The sequence below is a fragment of the Eulemur rufifrons genome, chromosome 5 (assembly GCF_041146395.1).
Source record: "Eulemur rufifrons isolate Redbay chromosome 5, OSU_ERuf_1, whole genome shotgun sequence".
NCBI lineage: Eukaryota > Metazoa > Chordata > Mammalia > Primates > Lemuridae > Eulemur > Eulemur rufifrons.
In genome coordinates, this window is record NC_090987.1 from 4,056,641 (window position 1) to 4,072,120 (window position 15,480).

Here is a 15,480-nt window from a genome sequence, read left to right on the forward strand (position 1 = left end):
TACTCAAATGTTTCCTTTACACATTTAACTACCTAAGGAGTATATTCATAGTTATCAAAGTTAAAAATATTTTTATGACTTTTATAAGTAACATAAGTAATTTTTCTATTACTTAGTGGTTTGGATACAAGTTTCAAGAAGGGAAGGTATGTTTGGGGGACAGAATACAATTCTCACTGATTCTACACACAAACACACATTTGGTTCTTTAACAAATAGATTTTGTAAAAGTCTACCAAGCAGCTGTTTTAATAAGGTGGCTGATTGATGGTGGGTTTAGCTTGACTGGCTCTGTGTGTATAAAGATAATATTGCTACTTAACATTTGCAGGTTTATAAATGGCATTATCTTTGTTTGTAAACTGGCTGCTAAATAACTAAGACCAAATACAAGTATTTGAACAACTCCTCAATCCAATTTTACTCACACAGTTTTGCTCTACAAGTAACCAATAATTCTAAGCTTTCCTTTAGAGATTTATGACTCTTAACCAATGAGGTAACTACCAGAGAAGTGACCGCTGGGTGTCTCCCTACGGATGCATCCCCGTTGCGGTGGCCTCAGTCTGGCAGTGCTCTGGGCTGACACCCCTCCCACACACATCTGCAATCTGTCGTGCAGCTGTGGAAAAGGGCGTTCAGAAGATGGTGATGTGCTGCTTGGCTGGCACACAGATCTGTAGTTCTTGATCCTGATAATTTCAGCATTATCTCTGAGTCAGTCTTATGGTGAGATCCAACTGTCACTCACAATGACATCTGTTCTTGTTTCTCCCCGTTGGTCAAGACAAAAATGGGGTTTGTCTTATTTTTCATTTGCCATTGGAGTCATTGCAATTCCCCCTCTCCGTTCAACCTGCAGCGCTTCCGTCACTCCGTGGAGTCTGGGTCTACCCGCTGGCGACCCCAAGCCACTACTGTGCCCCTGTCAGGACATCGGCACCTCCTGGATCCTCTCTGGCAGCCGGCAATGATGCCTCCGACTTTAGCTGCTGCTGCATGATGCTGCTACGACATGAAGGACTGTCGGCTATTTTCTTGTCCAAATCTCATTAAAGAAAAACAGGAAGTCTTCAGTGGCCTTAGGTTGACAAATTTGTCTGGTGGTTTTATTCTCTCTCAGCTCCGCTTGGCCCAAGACCCCTCGATGCAAGTCCCGCTTCACAGGGTCAAACGCTCTGGCTTCCTTGAAAACCGTTCACTCTTTTTCTTGCTCAGCAGAGAGAGTGTTTGATCCCATCTCTCATCCCTGTTGGTTTGCAAGAGACACCGGGGAGGGGCAGGGGATGTCCAAGGACACTCGCTCCCAAAGCTATGGCTTAGAACAGGTCCTGCACTTTTAAAAGCCCCAAACCAAGCACTAACTTCTTTTGTTTACTTTTCAATTCTGCCATGGCCTCCCTTCCCTGACTCAGGGGATTCCAAAGACTAGGTGGGAAGGGAAAAGTGTGAAGAGCAAAGCAAATGGGTGGTAGGAACAAGAGACCATCCATACATAAATTATTTTGATTACCATTGCCCTGTACTAGCAAGCAAGGATGGAAGGCGAAGTCATTCATTGCCTGGAGTTTGGCACAAGGGGGACGTCTGGAATTGCTTGTTGTCATTGCAAAGCTCATGGGCATTGCAAACATGACAGACGGGCAAGGAGTTAAGATAACACGAGTTGTACTGTTTTCAAGCAGTCAGTGCATCTCTCCTTTTTATCTTATTCTGAAACATTTTCTCAACTTCTCTTTGAAAAAATAACCAGGACAATTTTCCTGTGCAAAAGCAGAAAAGATACATCAGAAACACACACACACACACACACACACACACACACACTGTATAACCTCCTGCTGGCCTATTTCAAATAATCAAACATATATTCGTTAACACAGAGAAGCTTTTTGCTGATTTTGGGTGTCTAAATTCTATGGATGTAGATGAAACATTTACATGTCTAATTTCAAGATTCATTTATTTTGTTATACATATTAAATTAATGTATTATATAAATGGCATATTAATTTAGATATATAGCATATGTCCACTCTTATACAAAATAATTTTATTCGTCTATTCACATGTATCTATGGCATCAGGATGAGTAATTCGACAGATTTTTTATAGAGTACATTTTCTTCCATTCCATCTAAGCTGCTTGATTCATAATACTTAAAAAAGTATACTTTGTAATACTTTTTAAGTATGTGACTGATGTTATCACTGGATATTTTAACTTTCAGACACAATACCCATTTGGACAGTAGGAGTTTACACAATATAATCACTTACTGTTCTTTTTTTTAAAATAATCTTTACAATTTTGCAAGAGCTATGTCATATAAAGAATAAAAATAAATAAATCTAGACTGAATTTCTTCATTTCGTTCTTAACCCATTCTGTCAGGAGTTCTCTGTGAGCATCTAAAACAACCACATATTGATGACATTTCAAACTGTATCTTTTCCAAAATAAATTCTATATAGCATATATATTCAAATTTAAAAAAGAAAACACTTTAAAACTTTTTGAGGACTTTTGGTGCTGAGGATAATTTGAGAAATGACAGTCCACATTGTGTGAATTTCCCGGGGCAGCCATAACAAAGCACAACAAACTAGGAGACATAAACAATAGAAATTTATTTTCTCGCAGTCTTGGAGGCTAGAAGTACAAGATCAAGGTGTCAGCTAAATTGATTTCTCCTGAGGCCTCTCTCCTTGGCTGGTGGATGCTCACCTGGTCATCCCTCTGTGTGTCTCTGTGCTCATCTCCACTTCTTATAAGGACACCAGTCACCTCAGATTAGGGCCCGCCCTAACGACTTGATTTTACCTAAATAAACCCTTTAAATACCCTGTCTCCAAATTTTGCCACATTCTGAGGTTTTGGGATTAGAAATTCAACATAAACATTTGGGGGGGCACTATTCAGCCTATAACTTAGGGTAATTACTATAAAGTATCAAATACTAATATTATATGAAAAGAATAGGTTAAACTTCTAGAAGAATATAAACTAATAAATAATATTATAATAGACATAGTGTTAATTTAAAATTGCAAAACAATAACATTACATAAGACATTACTGTTTTTTAAAAAATGTGATCTTGATATATGTAAATTTAGAAAATTTGGAGTTTTAAATTCTAGAGCTTCTAATCAGGAGAATTTCAACATCCTACTTTTCAAGAAAAAATAAACAAACAAACAAAAAAAAAGAGAAAAAGAGAGAATAGTTTACCCACATTTTAAGGAAATGATTTCAATTGTTTTAAACATAGGCTAACCATATTGCCAGAAATGTTTAAATCACTACTTTGATTACTAAAGTTATGTAAATATTTTTAATGAGCTGTATTTAAATAAATGCCTTCCTGTCATCATTGTAGAATATATTATGTAGCTCACATGGAAAGCGTGAGCAGAAATGCCATAGTAAAACAAAAAAATTATATTAGAAGTTAATACATGAATAAAGTTGATACATATATGATTATAAGATAATATACAATGCTTTTCTATCTAGGAAAAATTGCTTTATGTATATACATGAATTAACAGAATCTTTCTGGAACCCATGAAAAAGAGGTTCATAGTCAATGGAAAATGAATACTAAGAAAGTTTTATTTGAATAATAATGGAAATTCACCCAAACATAAAATTACTGCTTCATATTATTTTTCTGTAAATTCTCAATGTTGTATCAAATTTCCTCAAAAGTATATCATTTAGGTAGTAGAAATAAAATAATAATGGTAAATACCATTATCCTGAAAAGGATGATTATAATTCTTATTTATTTTTCTCCCAATATTTTATAATGAAAATTTTCTAACATACATAAACCGTAAAAGAATTTTATAGCAAATGGCCGTACACCAACCATCTAGATTTTACAATTACTCTCTCTCTAAAATTTGCTTTATCACACGTATTCATCTATCCATCCCTCTATTTATTAACCCGTTCTATTTTCCGATGTTTTCGAGGTAAGTTGCAGGGTTAGTACCCCCCAAATGCTTCAGCAAGCATGCAATCTAACGTATGGTGTGAGTTTACATTTTTCCCCTTCTGAGGTAAAATTCACATTCAAAAGAATCCAAAAAATGTAAGTTTACCCTTAATGAGTTTTGGCAATATGTATGCCAGTGTAACTCACATCCCTGTAAAGACAGAATATTTCTATCACCCCAGAAGGCTCCTCCTGCTTCTTTCTAGTCAATCTGCACTTCCCTCCCTCCAATGCAACCACGCTGACCTTTTTCTACCATAAATTACTTGTACTTGCTCTAGAACTTTATAAAAACAAGAGCATATGCTATGTATACCATATTTTTATAAGGCTCTTATTACTCACCAGAATGTTTTCAGATTCATCCATGTTATAGTTTATTTCCTTCTACTGCTTAGTACAATCCCGTCGTACGAATATATCATATTTTGCGTATTCATTCTGCTATTGATGGAGTCTTGTTTGGGGCTATTGTGAATAAATATGCTGTAAGTATTCTTCTACATATCTTTTGTGGATATTTGTTTTCATTTTTCTTTTTTAAATACCTAGAAGTGAATTGTCACATTTTTCTGTATTAAAAATAGTTTTAATATATTTAAATATGGTTTGCATTTTTTTTAATTTTAAAGAAATATTAACATCATTTAAATGTCATTTGGGGAACTGATTTCATTTGCTTACCAGGATGGCCAAGAGGCCATATCTAGCCCCCGTTCCATGCTGTGGGACAGTAAAGCTCATTCACTTCCATATTGTCTACAGCTGCTTTGGTGTTGCAATGGCAGAACTGAGTAGCTGCCACAGAGACTTTATGGCTTATAAAGTCTAAAACATTTTACCATTTATAGGAAGAAATTTTGGTGGGCTCCATAGTATTCATTAGTATTAACATAACAAACAGTAGTTATGTATGTATCTCTAGTAGCAGAATTTTTATATAATTTGGATATTTATCTTTATTTAAACATATAATGTTTCACATTTCTCCTTTCATCTTAAAACTGACCTTTTCATTTTATCCCTGATGGCAGGTCAGGGGTCTGGAAAGAAAAGCGCTGGCAAATCATAGACAGGGAGGTCTGGAGTGAGGGCGTGTTGCTAGGCGTGTGGGAGTGGGCACTGCGTGTGCAGACTGTCACATCACATGCTTAGTGCCCCCTGGGGGCATCCACTGGGAAAATAACTGAACTGGGCTATAGGAGTGGTCTCTAGCCAGCCAAGACCTGCGATGAGGAAGGTAGAGGAACACTGCACCCTGGGGCATATGTACCAGATAGAAGAGGTGGTGGGAGGTAAGAATTCAAGACGGTTAGTTTGCATCTGAGAGGGATACTTCTTTGCCATCTGTAAGTATTGAAACTAGCCCAGGAGAGGCAGTCTTTCCCCAGAGATAAAGCTTTTTTAAGATGTCAAAACATAACATACAGAAAATAAAATTAAAAAAATATATACACACACATTACACATGCATGTAGACACAGTTGTTTATAGTATAAAACAACTGCAAACAAATCAAATGCCCAGTCCTAAAGGATTGCTTGGAAAATATTGTCTTCCCTAAAGTAATACAGTATATGAAACAGTTGGCTATTATTTAAAGCCTCATCATTTGAATTTCTGTCAGTGCGTTTATCATTTTAGGACAAGTAACACTGATAATGTTCATCTGAAAAATTTGCAAGAATAGCCAATGAAATCTAGAAAAGAGAGCAATAAGAAGAAAGGCCTACCAAACAATGCGGCGAAATATATTTGAACGTTTCTCTAATTATACAGATGGATACCAGCCCAGAAATGGGACAACACATGAGTCCCATGGAGACTCCAGGAATAAGAGCCACAACAAATTGTGATGGAACCTCCTGTCTGTCCTGTAACATGCTGGATTCTGCCGTTAAAGAATGAGCAGGTGCCTGCAGTCTTGTTGGAGTGATGGAGACCAGACATTAATCACATAATCTCCACAGCATATATAAATTTATAATGTTACCAAGCATAATGTAGAATACGTACACAGTAATGAATTTTAATAGAGGATTTGACTAATCAGAGAGGTATGAGAAGTCTTGATTTAATAAGTAATAATTATCCTAGGACTGCAAAAGTGAACAAAGGGAGGAGAGGGCCTTCAAAGGAGAGGAAACAGCATGAGCCTGAGGTCTGGGCAGAGAGGCGCGTGCAGCATGAGCGCCTGGAGGAAGACCGGGGTACAGTGTGTCCAAACAGTGAGCAGGAGCCCAGGTTGAGATGGGCCAGGGAGACCATTCAAGGTGCATCATGTAGAGCCTTTCATAGACATCGTCTTTATTGAAAGAGATATGGTTATTCTCTGAAAGTTTTTAGCAAAGCTGAGGGCAACTATATGAGATTTGTACCTGGAAAAGATTCCCATGGCTGCAGGATTTTTTATTTGAGAGTTTTGAGGTGGAGGTTTTTTTGCAGTAGGACATGTGAAATGTACCTTCAGCATTGATATGTGTTAGGAGGGGGAGTGGAGGGGATTCTGTATAAGATCAAAGTGACAACTTGGCAAATAATTGGTGCGTCTAGTCAGTGTCCAGGGAAGAAAATAGAAGCCACTCCAGGTATTTGAAACACATATTTGATACAAAGTGATTTAAAACCATTGAAAGCATTGATGGTGCAGTAGAGGAAAGATGGGTGCTGGAGGGTGCTGTGCTCCTAGATGGGCTCATGCCCCACCGCTCAGCACAAGCAGCAGCTGCTACTGCTGGGTCTGCGCCCACGAAGCCAGCACCTGGGGCCAGCACAGCTCCTCATGGTGTGAAATCGGCACCGAAGCTACCTAAGCTGCAACAGAGCAGGGACAGGAACGGCTTCCTCCCTCCTCCACCTTCCAGCACCTGTCGGTGCCTCCCTTGGACAGAGCCCATGAGAAGGTCATTTGATAGCAAGTTGAGGAATGCGGCTCACAGGCTTCCCGACCTCTTTTCGTGCAGAGGACAGAAGGACTGGGGAGGAACTGAAAACCCCAGAGACATAGCTAACACAGGAAACGTAAAACTGCGTTTTAACGTTTTAGTTTTTAAAAAGCCAAATCCTGACATTAAATCATACAACAATAAATTCCAAATGGTTCAAGATCTAAATGCTAATGTAATTTGAGAGAAATATTTTCGAAAATGAATGAATACATACCTGTATAATTTTGAGCCAGGGAACAAGATTTTAAACATAAGCATGAAAGCCATAAAGGAAAATATAGAACAGATGCTAATTTAAAAACAAAGCATCAAAAAGTGAGATTGGGCACACATAATTAGAGTACGTATAGAATACTATCTATAATAAATAACAACACTTTTGAAAATGTGCTAAGATGATCAGCAAGCCATTTGGAAGTGAACAAATATAATGGATGCACCAGCATGACCAAAACTTAGAAATACAGATCACAAAAATTTGATATATTTTCTGTTGTTTAGTAACAATCAAAAAAATATTTACCCACAAGGAGTGGGAAATTAAGTAGCAGTGAAAATCATCAATTTGGGAATGCCTAGCTTAAGTGTATACCTCTATCATTAAAAAAAACACATGAATACAAAATAAAATAGTAAATAATAATAATGAAGAGAGAAGCAACATGTCATTGGTCTCATCCATTCTAAAAGATGAATTTTGGATGAATTTACACCAAGCCTGTGTGCTTCAGGGCACCTGGGACATGATATTATTTGGCCACCTTTTCTCCCCGCTTGGCCATGTAAACAAAACATGTGTTTGTAAAGCTAAACACATGTTTCTATGTTATTGCCGTTTCCGTCACTGGAATTCCCACAGCTTCCTGAAAGGAAATCCTACAAGAACCACCACAATGGAATTGACTTACCATATATTGGGTCCTCATGTACCTGAAATGGTCCATCACCTTCATTATCCCCGCATGATTATTAATATTAACAGCACTCTTTTCCCCCAAATTGCCTTGGTTTCCAGAACTAACTATACACATGTATTTTATGTCATTGAAGTATAAATTATAAAATAACATGTGTTTGTTACAGAACCATACAGAATACTATTTTTAAGTATTTACAAATATTAATATCTGTAAACTCTCCAATGGAATCTCTTCCACTTAACATAAATCTGATGCCCCTGCACTGGGGTCCCATCCATAGATGCTCTGATCACTGGGTGTAGCTAAACCACATTTCCCCTTCTCTCCCCTCTCATGGAATTCCAGGCAGACCAGTTTGGTGGTGCCTGAAATACTCCCACATGCCAAACGTGTTTTTCACCCTTCATTTTCTCTGCCTAGAGAATGATTTCCCTAGATGTCCACATGATATTCCCTTCACTTCATTCCGGCCTCTACTCTGATATGACCTCAGAAAGTATTTCATTATCTAAAATAACATTGTCTATCACTTAATAGAATTTTTTTTTCATAGCACTTTTGTCTAACAGTATTTTACGTGCATACATGTATGCATATGAATGTATGTACGCATTCATTCATGCATGCATACATGGATGTAATAAATTGTCTTTCTTATCCACTGAAATATGAAGTCTTTGAAGGCAGAATATTTGTTTGCTTTATTTACATAGAACATCATGTAGAACAAGGCTCATTTAAATCTATAATAAATATATATCAAACTGATGAAAGTATACAGTGGCATTAAACAAATGATAAGGACATGATACACCAATGGATATTTGGGATGGTGGGAACAAGAGTGATCTTATTTTCTTTAGGTTCAATTGTATTTAAAATTTTTTTTTTGTGATGACTGTTACTTGCTTAAGGAAACAGAAAGAAGGGGGAAGAAAACAGTGTCATTGTAAAACCCAGCTTTTAGAAACAACTGCTGTTTATTGAGTGCTGGAATGTGCTGGGCACTATTCACCTCCACAGCCTTGTGAGATGGAAACTGTTACTGTGCCCATTTTATAGATGGAGAAACTGACTCACAGAAAGGTTAAGTTGTTTGTTCAGTTAATAAGGAGGGTAACCAGGCTTTGGCCTTCAACAGTCTGTATTTGACACACTTCCCCATGTGTGTCCACATCAACACAGACTATTGAAAACAAGCCAGCTTCTGGTCGGATTTTCTCATTATGCAAGGACCTTATGCCTTGGAATTCTCTAGATCTTATAGTAGAGCTTCAGATTATTGCTGCCAGCAGCATGTACATGAACACTCTGTAGTCTTTCTGGGGTTCGGAACTTGTCCCAGGTGGGATTTTCAGCAGTTTCAATAGTAATTACATGAAATATATTATCTTCAGCTGTTTTTATATTCATAAATGTGGATTGTTCTTCCAAGCATGAGGGATAAGGCCAAAGAGACTGGTCCATGTGGGTGACACCGAACTTGATTATCCATTCTCTGGAGATCCTGAAAATGCATTGTTAATTTCAACTGTTTATTAAGAAAATGTCTCATTGCGGGAACTGAAAAGGAAGGGCATTACTTTGTTCCAAGCAATGACTTTGGCCTCACTCCTCCTGTTACCTGACACCTTGTTCTTATCACAGCCCCACAGGATTGGAATATCTTTAGCTTCAATACCTCATTTTAATTATTTCTTTACCACTCTTATAATTTGTGTTCCTGGGCCCCAGTCAAGTATTTTTTAATGGATTTGCTTCTTTTAGAAATGAAAAGAGATAAACTCTGCATACACTTCCAGATTGCCAGAGTCCCCCCGCACTGGTTAATATTCATGTGGCACGGTAGAAAGTCCATCTTCATTTGCAGTAAAGGGAATTGAATGTGCTTTTTTTGGAGGGTTCTGTGCACAGCCAGAGGACGAGGTTAAAGAAACGAGGTAGAATTGGTAACAAAGAGGGCTCTAATAATTTTTTTAAAGACTTGTCTAATGTTAGCTTTGAATAAAGATGTGAGACCTCTCTGTTCAGCCCTTTTAATGAACAGCATAAAGCTTTAGATAGTCTCAGGAGAAAGGGTTCCTTTTTTTCCATTATAAAGAACTACTTTAGTAGAAGGTTTGATAATGAGATGCAAAAGCCCTTCGACAGAGTCTCTTTTATTACATTCCTCAAATAAAAGTGGCTGCTAGCTGCATTACCCTACTCCTTCCCATGAGAAAGAAAACAATTGTTTGACCTTAGATCATAAATAGATTTAGGGAAATCCTGTCTGCTGCACTAAATTGGTCCTGAAATTGCACACACTGACACATAGTCTAAGAGCACCCACTTGCCTACGTATAGAGATCGGGAAGAATTTGGAAGTATCTACTCCGAGAAAGTTTTGAAAATAAGTAGGAAGAAAAGGAGAGAAAATATGGGTTACTTCCTACTTTATCCAGCAGTTGTCTCTCAATTGGAGCTTCTGCATTTTTTTACATTAAAATAGCAATTACAATATATGTCTCTCTGAAGCTATAAAGGTAGTTATCCTCCTCAAGTTGGGCTTGGAAAGCTAATTTAAAACAAAACTGCCTGCCAGGTGTGATCCAGTAATCTGGTATTCATAAAGGACTTCCAAAAGATAGAAACTCTTAAAGCATACATTTTAATTTTAGTTTGGAGTGTGTGTGTGTGTGTGTGTGTGTGTGTGTGATATTGTTGATATTGTTAGCTGATCCCTTTTAACACATTAGTAATATGAGGCATACGTGAAAGGATTTGCTTAGGTGTGGGTACATCAATTTAGAGAATTAAGTCATTTCATTTCCTGCCCCGTAGTTCAACTCATTTTCATTAAAATGTTTCGTTTCTAAAAATATAAAGTTATCATCCAGCTGGTGTAATTCTCAGCTATTTTGGCACATAATTCAACATGACTTATATATTTAAGTGTCTCAGGAAACTAAGGGACTTTGGTATGGTCTTTACCGAAAACAAATATTAGCTCCCAAATTTAAGAAAACATTTTCCTTAGTCTTCTGAAAGTGACTTCATGAGTCAGAAATTCGTGGAAGCAAAAGCATTACTTTTGGGACAGCCAGAGATAAAAATCTGCCACGTTAGACTTCTTAAATCTATGAAGTGTCTTTTTGTGTCAAAGAAAAATTGCAGTGGATGAGTTAAACAGGCGAGGAAGATTTTATTTAAGGGTATTGCCGTAGGGGAAAGAAATGGAAAACTATTCAGAAACAAAAAGCAGTAAAAATGTAGGAGTGAGCCGTGGGAGTGTCCAGGGGGACATTAGGTGGAGGTTGGTCACTGTGATCAGGCCACCTCTGTTTGCTGATTGGTCCTTATCAGAGTTAGGCTCTCATCCTCCCAAGGAGACTGGGAGATAGCGCTGCTGTCTTCCATGATGGCTGCATTTCAGAGGAGTGGCTCCAAGGTCCTTGAAAAAGACATTCTTGGGTTGTAAAACTGGAAAGAGTTGGGAGATTTACATTTCAAAGGAGCAGAGAAAGAAGTTATAATTGCAATTTTTTTTAATGCCCTAAGAAAAGAGAGATCAGGGGCTACAGTTAGGAAGAAACCTGTCTAAAGTTTACTCAACCCAAGGCCAACAGCAAGGCTCTCTTGATCACCTTACATGCAGTTTCAACCTCTCAGCTCTATAATTGTATATGAGAAAAAAGGTATGAAGTCCCTGAAATCTCCATTGGTTAAATAGCAAGCACTTAAAAATAACGTATTTATTTTTACTGTTCCCTTGTCCATTCAAAATGGATGAATCAATTAAGATAGTTAAAAAACAACTGTTGACATCTTCAACAAAGTAGGGGATAAATAATTCCACAAGCCCCAAAGTTTTGGCCTTGCTAGGACAGGAGCGACAGGACCCAGTGGTGATAAGCGGATGTGCCATTCCAGTTACAGAAATGGTGAGGACAAAGGACAACGAACATTGCAAAGTGAAACTCATCCCCAAAAGGACAGCAACCTGGGTGGAGTAAAATCAAAATTAGCAAGTCACAAAGACACCAGGGAGGCTGGGAGAAAGTTTTATGGGCTCCAGATTTTCAATCAGCAGAGTGGGACCACAGGGAACCACCAATGGGAACACATAATGAAATTCAAATAGTGCAAAGTTTCTTGAGCCCTCAAAAATTTCAGAAATATTCAAGTCCTTTTAGAAGGACAAAAATCCACTAAGAAGAATTAAAAAAAAAAAAAAAGAAAAAGAATGCTTCGAACAGAATCTAAATTGAGAAAGGTAGAAATGTTGAAGAATTCCAGGGAGAAGAAAAGTTCGGATGCCAAGCAGAAAAGAGGTAGAACAAGAGGCGGAATTAAAATACGCTGTAACAGAAAAACAAAATCTTTTAAGGTGGAAGCTCTGCCTTAGAGGACAAGATTTGTAGAGTGTCTGGATTTACAGAGAGAGGCAGGAAGAGTTTCTGAATCAAGCTTAATCCTCAAATGAGGGACACGGTGCACAAAGAGGCCGTGTGTTTCAGTATGAGATGTCAGCAGAGGTGATTCAGATTTGTGGTCGGGAAGGCTTACCCAGCTTATCCCAGCCTTTACACCAGAACATTTTCTGACAGTCCTTGTTTACCCATCTCGCTCACAAATGAGCAGCAAGATGGAAACTCATCAAAACCACATAAATATGTACAGAAGAACCAGGGGGGGCGGAAACTAATAATATTCCAACAGATTATATAAACACTGAAAAAATGCAGGTACAAAAAAGATGAAACCTGTCAGAACAAGTGAATGTGTCAAAACAAGCAAAAGGAAAAATCAGAAAACAAAACAAAACAAAAAATCTGTGAAAAATCACAGTAAGACAAAAAAAAAAAAAAGAAGAAGAAATGAAACAAAAAGTATATCTGAGAAAAACAGTGGCAAAATAGAAATAAACTAAAAAGAGAAGGAAAAAATTCAGAAAAGGAGATTATAGTAGGTGGAGACAAGAGCAAACAAATGCAAACGCAATTGGAAAATAAAAAAAGAAGAGTGAAATAATAAAATAGACATGAAGAAATAAAGAAAAAAAATAGTAGTGAGCATAAAAGACAGGCAAAAAAGATGTATCATACATATATTTAAAGACACTGGGAAGAGTACCAAAGATGCACAATCATCAGTTAAAACTGTAACCAAGAAAAACTTTCCAAAATATAAAATAATAATAATATTGGACGGGAAAAATGTGTACCTAGAAGTTCACCTTAGAATACTCCATTTTGAGATATATCTTAGAAAAATGATTAGATTTTAAGGTAAACAAAATATATTTGGGCATTTGGAAAGAAAAACAATCATTTAGAAAAAAATCAAATTGGCATCACGTTTCTCACAGCAACGTTTTATAGCAGAAGACGATACAGTACTAGTAATATTTTAAGAGATTCTAGCAAAGAACTGAGGCAAATATTTTATATGCAACCAAACTGCCCACTAATTATAAAGACTTAATTCAAACATATATGAACATGCAAGGGGCATAGCTTATGTCCCCATTAGCACATTATGAGAAACCTATTAAAGATCAAACCACAAGCTACTGAAAAATACCAGGACACTAATAATAATGACAATTTACTGCAACATGTTTAGTGCATATAATGAGATTCTAAAAGAAGATAAAAAGACAAAAGCAGGAGAAAGAGAAAAGGAATAAATGAACCTAATGTCATTGGATGCCTTAGCATTTGCACAGAATGAGCTTTTTATTCTGAAATTAATAATAATTCATGGGAAATAATTAAGCATCTATCTTGTTTTAATTGATCCAGAAGAAAATGGTTTTTTAAAAAAGAGTGAGACAAATGAAATATGGCAAAATATTGATGGATGATGAAGCTGAGTGATGGGTCCATGAGAGTTTTGCTCTCCACTTTTTTTTGGATATTTGAAAATGTCCATAATTAAAGGGAAAACATCAGCCATAGCAAACATACTCAGGGAAACTTGTTCTAGCATGCATGCCTGTTTATATTTTTGCAAAGGGCTAATGCAATCATATCATGTTTCCAGAATGGAATGTGTAACATAGAAACTCGTTTATATCTCTCTTCTGAAAAAACCCTAATCTCTGTTCCCCAAAACCTAATTCTGCTTGGCGATTAGCACTTTGCAACTTTCAGCCAATTTTTCATGATTGTATATATTAAAGCATCAAATAGAAGATGAAATGGACTAAAGTAAGGAAATATTATTAACTCATAGAATATTAAAACTAACAAGGAATATAGAAATATTTTATAAAATTTTTTATTCATGATTGAGGAGAGTAAGACCCAAAAAGAAAGAAAATTACCAAGGTCATGTCCCTAGATCTCTGTTAAAGACAGACCAGAAGAAGGCATCTTGCTGTTTTACATAATATGTAAATGCTATTACCTGTGAGACACTTAAGAAAAAACATTTCCATTTAATGCAAATTGTAGTGTTCTCGCATAAGAGAATTCTAATGGCAAAGGAGAGATTTATTCTAATTTTGTTTACGTCAGGTTTTGATGGTCCTAGTAGTCTTTTATGATTACTTCTGTTCAGTAGAAGTGTTGGAAAGTATTATATAAAAATAAACAATAATTAGGTTGATAATATCTGCTTTTAAGTAAACTTTTCATTTTAGAATAAAATAGTTTTATATTTACAGAAAAACTGAGAAGATAAGACAATGAATTGCTATATGTCCCACATCCAATTTCCCCTATTATAATATTAGCATCTTCCCTCAGTGTGGTCCACAGGTCAGGACCAATGAGCCAGTCATGATGCACTGTTACTAACCAAGGTCCACACGCTACTCACATTTCCTCAGTTTTTACCTGGTGTCCCTTTTCTGGTCCAGCATCCTATCCCGGATATCACATCACGTGCAGTCCTCATGTCTCCTTCGGCCTCTCTTAGTCTTGGCAGTTTTTCAGACTTGCCTTATCTTTGATGACCTTGAGAGTCTGAGTAGTATGAGTCAGGTGTTTTCTAAAATATCCACTAATTAGGATTGGTCTGATGCTTTCTTCACGTGAATAGACTGGGGTTATGGGTTGTAGGGAAAAAGATCACATTGATGAAGTGCCATTTTTATCACCTCATATCTGGGGTACTTCTTATCAACGTGGCTTAACACTGTCAATGTTAGCCTTCATCACCTGACTGGGTTAGTATTTGTCATTTTTTTTTTCTGAAATTATCTCTAACGTGGATATCATACTTGCAGTACAAACACAGTTGTGTCCCACAGAGCTATGCTTTGGTCAACAGCAGACCACATTTATGATCGTGCTCCTATAAGATTACAAGGAGCTGAAAAATCCCTATCTCTTAATAATGTCGTAGGCATAGTAACACCGTAGCACAACACATGACTCACGTGCTTGTGCTGACGCTGGTGTAAACAAACCTACAGCACAGTGTACACGTACAGTCATATTTAGAACATGGTATTTGATAATGATAATAAACAACTATGTTACTGGTTTACATATCTACTATACATTTGAATCATTATTTTGGAATGTACTCCTTCTACTCATTAAAAAAAAAAAAGTTAACTGTGAAACAGCCTGAGGCAGGTCGTTCAGGAGGTGTCCAGACGAAGGCATTGTT